Below are 7,404 nucleotides of genomic sequence, written 5' to 3' on the forward strand. Positions count from 1 at the left end.
ACGAGAGTGCTTTGGGGTCCTTCCGGAATTTTTACAGGGCTTCCCGTCTCAGCACGATCCTGGGCCCTGGGACACGCAATGATCACCCTGGAGTCAGCCTCTGCTCTCCTGGGTCCCACGGTCCACGGGGAGGATGGACTCTAACCAAACAAAACACAGAGACACAGGGAAGTTTGAATGGTGTTGGCCGCTTGCTGGGTGGCGGGCGCGTCTGAGAGGTGGGGAGGGGAAGCCCTTCCACAGAGATGACTGGGGGTCTGAGACTGCGGGGTGTTAGCTGGGCGAAGGGCCATGGAGCTGGGGTGGGGGCAGTGCTGTGGGGCTCAGGGGTGGGGGGCGGCCCGGGGGCCGGGTGATGGCCTCAGGGAGGCTGGCGTATCTGCGTGTGGCCGGCGGGGCAGACCCCGTGGGCACTTGCTGGTCGACTCTGGGTGATGGGGAAGCCAGCAGGGGTTAGTGAGCAGAGAGGGGACAAGGCCTGGGTGGCGTTTGTTCAATGTCCAGGGGCGCTGCTCGGACAACTGTCACAAGAAACGGGTTCCAGGCAGAAAGTGGAGGCATTGGAAGGCACCGCGCTGGGTGGACCCGAGACCGACCCTGCCGTCGACTTGAAAGAAGGATTGTGACTGAGTGGGAAAGGCTGGCTTCACAGTGGTCCTCGGCGTGTCAGTGAGTCCAGCTGGTGTGATCTGCTGGTCGGCCTGGCTCCGGCCGGTCCCTAGGGGTCTCTCAAACTCGTGCTGGGGGGTGGGGGTGGGGGTCAGCTTCCAGCCCCCCCCCCCCCTTACGAGAGGAGGAGGAAGTCAAAGGAGGGCTTGGCCTCGCACAGTTGCCTCCCCACACTCGGCCAGCCTGAGAGGCGTGCAGTGACATCGCACAGCTTTTACTTCCATCTTCTCAGGCTCCCCGAGCTTTTCACACTCCTCTCTGTCTGAAGGCAGAGGGACACGCTGGTTAAGCGCGCAGGCTCTGGGCTCAAACCCTCTTCCGTCCCCTCGCAGAGAGGTGGTGGGTCAGGGGCCAGGCGAGCGGGACGCCGGCCCGGACCGGGATGGGGGATGTTACTCCAGGTGCTGATACCATCCCTTGTGCTGGGGCGGCACTTTAAACTAGTTTTTGAGGCCAAATGTGAACTGAGCACAGTACCCTTTATCTGTCACAGATTTTGCAAATATTTCCAGTTTTTAGCTCGCCGGTTTTTTCAATGTGTGCCTTATTCTTTTTTTAAAATTGAGGTATAATTGACTTGGATTCACTTTCCAGTTTTAATTTTGTTAGATATAGGGATTTTTGTTTGTTTTTACATAATCAAATACAGCAAATTTTTTCCTTTAGAGAAAATCTTTTCCTACCTTGATATCAGATAGACATTCACATACATTTTTTTTCTAGTTATTTTAGCGTTTGCAACACCTTTTTTAAAATTCGTCTATCAAATACTCAGCTCAGACATGCCATGACCCATTTCTGGACTTCCCTGGTCATTTTAGAGATACCGCCTTCTAACTGGGCTCTGGTATCACACGTTTCCTGACTATAGTTTCATAATATACCTCAATAGATTTCAAATTTCTATTCTCCAATTATTCAAATTTTTTTAAGTTGTGGCTTTTCTTTTCAATTTTTCACTCCAGCAGGCACTGAGGATCATTCAGAGATATTTTATAAGCTTTCCTCAAAAAAAGGAAAAAGATTCCATGAGATTTTTACTGAAATTTAATAAACATGTATTAAGACACTTGGAAGAGTTTATACCTTTATAATAAAAAAGATTTTCACATCCAAGAACATGATCTGCTTCTCCACTGAGTAAATTTTTCTTTACTATCCTTCACAAAAATTGTAGTCTTCTTTTTTTAAGACCTTTGTCTTTCTGATAGAACAAATGCCTACTTTCACAATATTTTGTTCTTGCTGTCAATATAATTTTTTCATTGTTTATAATAAAATATTTACCAATTTTTACACATTTAAAATGTAACATACCAAATTATCTCATTGGTTATAACAACTTCCAGGTAATTTTTTAAGATTTCCTTTCGACAGCCAGATCTTCATCAAGTGGTGATTATTTTATCTTCTACTTTTTACTGTCAGTGCTGCTTTATTTTTCTTGTCTTGTGTTGGCTAGGATTCCAGAGCATCCTCACAGACAGGCACAAGTTTTCATGTCCCGTTCCTGATTTTTATAGAAAACCTCTAATTCCCACTTTTAAATGTGATATTGTTTGTTGGCGTGATACGTAGTTTCTTTATCAGATGAAGAAAGAATCCACTGACGTAAACTAGGCTTACTGTGATTCTCATTTCTCAGGACCTACAAATACTGAGTCATTAGGTAGCAAAAGAAAAAGAAAGAACCCGTCCATTCCTGGTTTTCTGAGGACGTCCGTATCAGTAATTGTACACACTCAGAGGGGCTTCAACTGCGAGGAACGGAACCGAATGTACGACTAATGATTTCTTAAATAAATGGGCGCTTATTTTCTGAGATGCAGTACTTAGGTCTCAACTCTCTGAAATAGTTTTTTATCGTTGTCTATCTTTCATTCTGATGACAAAGTAACATCCCTGCTGGGAACGGGGGCCCCTGGGTTGTGGTCCCTTTCCTCCGCCGTCCCCAGACGCTGTTCCGCCACCGTGAACATCGTGTGTGGTAGATGAGATGTCTCACACTGTCTGCGTGCTTTTCCTTCTTAGGTAAGCAATTCCTTTTGATTGAAAATTTGTTGGTTTTTTTTTTTTTATGGAGAAACTATAGAATTTGACATTTTTATTCAAGTACATTTAGGTAAAACTTGCATCCCCGAAAATGGACCTCTTTTAATTGTACACGTCAATGAGTTCTGACAATTAATGCGTCACATGTTCATTTAAACTTCCATTGCAATCCCAGTCAGTCCGCTAGCCCCTGACAATGACTGCTCTGCGTTCTCTTACTACAGATTAGAAGTGTCATTTCTAGAAATTTCATATAAATGGAAAAACATGGCCTGCGTGCCGGGTCTGCCATGTGCACCGGGACGCAGCTCAGGTTGTGTTTTTCTCCGCAGTCGAGCCCGGAACTCCACGAGCCCTTCCGTGTGCATCCGGCAGACCTTCCTCGGCGGGAGGACCCTCCAGCGCTCAGCTACTGCCTTCCTCCCAGTGTTATCCTTCTCCACTTCTGGGACTTCCTGAGCTCTCGTATATTAGGTCTCCGGCTCCATCCTCCAAGTCAGTCACGTCTTCCTGTGTTACATCTGTCCCTTAATCTTCCTGCTTCGTCTGTTGAGATGTTTCTTGTCCTCTTCTTCCGGGGGTACTAATCGGGGTCTGCACCACAATCTCTTCTTTAATCAGTCTGCTGGATGTTTTAATGTCGAATTTAATGTCGTTTTTAAGCTTCTGGAACTCTTTCAGTGCTGGGATTTGGGTCTTTTCTGTGTCCTCATAAACTCGTGATGCAGGTGTTCATCTGGCTTCCCACTGCTCTGTTCCACTTGTCACATTTTTGGATGGTTCACTCCAATAATCTCCTCTCTGATACCCGGAATCTCACCCTCCCACACCCCGTCCCCACAGGGGCAGTTTTTTTCCTTTTTCCCTTTGTCAGAAGTCTGGGGCTCAGGTCTGCTGCTGGAATAGCTTTCATATCCAACAGGTAGAAAAAGCAAAGGAATAGCCCACCCCATGGTTCTCAGCCCCTCCCAAGCCCCCCAGAGGAACTCTCTTGGACCTCCTTACTTCAGGGGTAGAGAAGACTCAATACACCCATTCTGTTGTTGCGTGAAACCCTCTTTTTTGGGGGGTCAGCTTCCTGCAGATCCTTGGTTCTCCCCCTGGGCTCTGACTCTGCTGCTCCTGACCGCCCAGCTCATGGGGGACGTGGGGGGTGAGTGTGCCCACCCAGCTGCCCCAGGCCCCAGCAGTCCACACTCTGCAGAGATGCTGGAAGAGGCAAGGGAGGTTTCAGGCCTCCGTGATCCCTGAACACCCTCCCAACCTTCCTCTCCACTGTTGGGATGGTATAAAACTCACTTTCCTTGTATAAAATACGAGTGTTTTCCACTTGCTGACCTTTTCCAGATGACACATAGCTGGCAGTTGTGTGCTATTTGCAGATTTTTTTTTTTGAGAAATAAACACAGTCTGCCCTTCAAGGTAAAGTTGATATTTTAGTAAAGAATGAGAAAATATCTTCTTTAGAAAACGCTTCTATGGTGAAGGGACTTTGAATATTGGTGTTTTGAAATTTTTTCACTGTTATGTAATCTTGAGACTTAAGACAATATTCGCCATCTACAAAAATCTTTTTATATCTGGACACTTTAAAAACTTGAGAATGGAATTTTCTAACCCATTTGACAATCTTTTAAATGTTGGGATCTAGTGAGATTCAAATCCGTGGGTTAAATCATGTAAAAGCACCCCTCCCCCCAGCTAACTTCTAAGAGCAGGTTATGCACACTGGGGAAGAAGGGCAGCGACTGGGCAAAACTGGAACAAAAACTTCTGCCTAACAAAAGGATGGGACTGGGAGCTGATCGCCTGACTTAATCAGCGCAGCCAGTTCATGCCCTGCTCGCCTTGGAGCACCACGCTTTTGTAAAGCAATAAAATGCAGTTAGACGCGGACCTCAGTGCGTGACGTCGCCAACTGTTAAACCAGGCTCGGCCGACAGCGCCGCTCACGCTAAAGAGAACCGCTCGAAACGTAGGTGTGCTTCTAAAGCAGCCTTGCAGTCGTGCACACACGTAAACAAGGAAGCAAACAAACGTACTTGCTGGGCCTCCCGCGGCTGCCCCTCAGCTCCAAGTCCACCCTGTTGGCCTGGCTCTGTGGTCCTGGATCCGGCAAACATGTCCCTTTGTCACTGGTGGGATACTGCGAGGCTCAGAGGAGGCCCCAGGGTGTCCCTCCTAGCAGGGCGTGGACCCCTACGTGGGGTGGGGGTGGGGGGTTCCCAGCCAGTTGGCTGGCCCCGCGGAGGGCAGCTTCCCATGTGCCCTGGCGGCCCCTGGAGGCTGTCCTCCCTGGGAGTCTCAGCAGGAGCCTCGGTCCCCTGGTCCCCTGGGACCTCTGTGCCCACCCTGGCCGGCTCTCCAGTGAGTCTCCGGGGCCCCAGAGAGCAACTTCCCAGGGCGTTTCATGGCCCCAGAAGGCAGGTTCTCTGGCCCCTGTCCTCATCAGGGCTCTCTCCGCCCCTCAGTAGCTCCCCGTTACTAGATAGTGACTCCTCACCGCCAGCTTTCCCTTCTCAGATCACTCCAAGGCGGCTGTTTCCTGACCAGAGAGAGCGCTCACCCAGGCCCAGGCCGGGAAAGGGCCGGGAAGGGCCCAGGCAGGGCTGCCTGAGGGGCGTGCGCGTGCTTGGCTGGTGGACGGCTGGCTTCTCTCTGTGCACATGTGGTCTGATCAGAAAGTGGCTGGGCTCCCACACCGGAGACGCACGGCACGCAGACGTGCACCAGGCAAGGAGAATGATCCTCCCTTGCCCCTGACGTCCCTTCGGCCCAGCCGCTATACCCTTCTCCAGGAAGTGTGGGCTCTGGAGAGCTGGTGCCAGGGACAGAGCCATGGAGAGGCTGCCTCGGGGGCTGGCGCAGGCTGTCCTGGGCTGCAGGTGCCTTTAAAGGGATCCGAGTGGGCACAGGGCGGACTTGGGCAGGAGTTGGGTTTGGAAGAGTGGACGGGGCCCAGGCAGGAAAGGCTCGTGGGCAGAGCTCTGCACTGGGACAGCCCGAAGCTGGGGCAAATGAACGCAGCGGCTTGCCACCGCCTACCCCAGCCCCCAGCAGCCCCTGATGCCAGCTCTCAGGCAGCCAAGCTCAGGTCCTCCCAGGCCTTGGGGAGCAGAATGGAGAGGCTGCAGAGTGAGCTGCAACCCCCTGCAAGGGGCACACCACACTGGGATCACCTGTGACCACTGTGGGCCTCATGGCCGGGCTATCTCGGGCCTCCCTCCTTACTGTGGAAGGAACAGGAAGACAGACCAGCCACTGCTGGCCAACCGACCAGGGATGAGCTGGGTGCCTTGGGGTGCTGCTGGGTGCTGCTGGAGGTCGCTGTATGCTGGTGAGTACTGCTGGGTGTGACCCAGTACTTCTGGGTACTGCTGTGTACTGCTGGGTGTTACTGGCAGCCATGTTTGGAGGGCCTCACGTGGTGATTTTAAAGGCAACAGACCCGTCAGGGTGTCACGCTTGGTCTTCCGTGTTGTCTGGGGCCCAGTGCTCTGCAGGCGTCTGAGCCGTCAGCCCCTGGCGTGCCACGGCTCCTCCAAGCGCTGTGTCCGGGACGTCAGCCGGCACACCTTGGACCGCTCTTGTCTGCACCAGGTTCCCCTGAGTGCTGTTCTGGGAGAAGCTGGTGAATATTCTGCTAAAAGCGGGAGCGCTGTGAGGGAGGCCAGTCCTTGTTAAAAGGTGCAGGGGCTGCCCTGTGCCGCGTCCCTGGGAGGCTACCCTGGCGCCCGCAGGGCATCCCAACACCAAACCCCTGCAGTGCGGCGCCCCCAAACCCGAGGGAGCAAGAAGACGGCTGAGCCCGTGGGCCAGTGTTTCACGGAATCCCGTTTTGGGAACCCCTGGCTTGGAGCATCTCTTTCTCAGGGGAGGATGAGTCATTCTGTGCGTGTGGGGAGCGACTGCAGAAGCCCCGGCAGCGGCGGTGATAACTGGGCTCAAAAACCCAAGCGGTGTGGTGCCGCCTAGCGAGTCACGCCTCCCTGAGCTCAGTGTGTCCGGCTGGGCCCTGAGAACGAGGTGGTCTTGACCAGAGCCTGGGCTGCGGCCCTGGGAAGGTGGCCATTCCTGGCAGACGGGAGGGGCCGCATCTGAGGTGGATGGGGGGGTCTCGTGGAGGGTGGGGGACGTGCTGCAGGGTGGCTGCCAGCTGGAGGGACCAATGAACCTGGAGGTGATGGTCAGCCAGGCTCAGAACCCTCGGCCCTGGGCTATCCAGGAGCCCCTGTGCTTCTGACCAGCAGGTGCCCTGAGGCAGACCCAGGGGGCCCTGGCCCCCTCTCTGAACCACAGCTCCTTAAGATGCTGAGCAGATGGGTGGTGGGTGCTCGAGCCCCTGAATCCTTCGTGACATCACAGAAGGCTGTAGACACTCCCCTCGCCACAGAGCCTGGCTCGACGTCACAGGCAAAGCTCGGCCAAGGACAGACTTTGGAACAGAGAGTGGCCAATCGGAGCCACTCCTGGGGACAACCACCCTGGGTGGGGCAACTGGTGGGGGTTCAGAGCAAGCCGGGGGGAGCTGAGGTGCTGGGGAAACTGGGGGGAGTCAAGGGCTGGGACAGAGGCTCTACGTGAGCCACTGGGCCGCCCTGCACTTTCCCACGACGAGGAGTCGGCTGCACGCGCGGCTCTGAAATGACCCCTCTTCACCGTTTCCTCGCAGGAGCGGCTCTT

At 53.1% G+C, this 7,404-nt stretch overlaps 1 long non-coding RNA gene across 2 annotated transcripts; it reads left to right on the plus strand.

Annotated features, from left to right (window-relative positions):
• The first annotated feature begins 359 nt into the window (after positions 1–359).
• Positions 360–4,290, plus strand: LOC123614887 (uncharacterized). 2 transcript variants are annotated; one of them, XR_006722367.2, is made up of 4 exons: positions 360–669; positions 2,315–2,447; positions 2,526–2,700; positions 3,054–4,290. It is a non-coding gene; the product is annotated as an uncharacterized LOC123614887 (long non-coding RNA). The 2 variants fall into 2 exon arrangements; XR_006722368.2 differs by having other exon boundaries at positions 2,315–2,700.
• Positions 4,291–7,404: the final 3,114 nt, after the last annotated feature.

Source organism: Camelus bactrianus, chromosome 5 (genome assembly GCF_048773025.1).
Source record: "Camelus bactrianus isolate YW-2024 breed Bactrian camel chromosome 5, ASM4877302v1, whole genome shotgun sequence".
NCBI lineage: Eukaryota > Metazoa > Chordata > Mammalia > Artiodactyla > Camelidae > Camelus > Camelus bactrianus.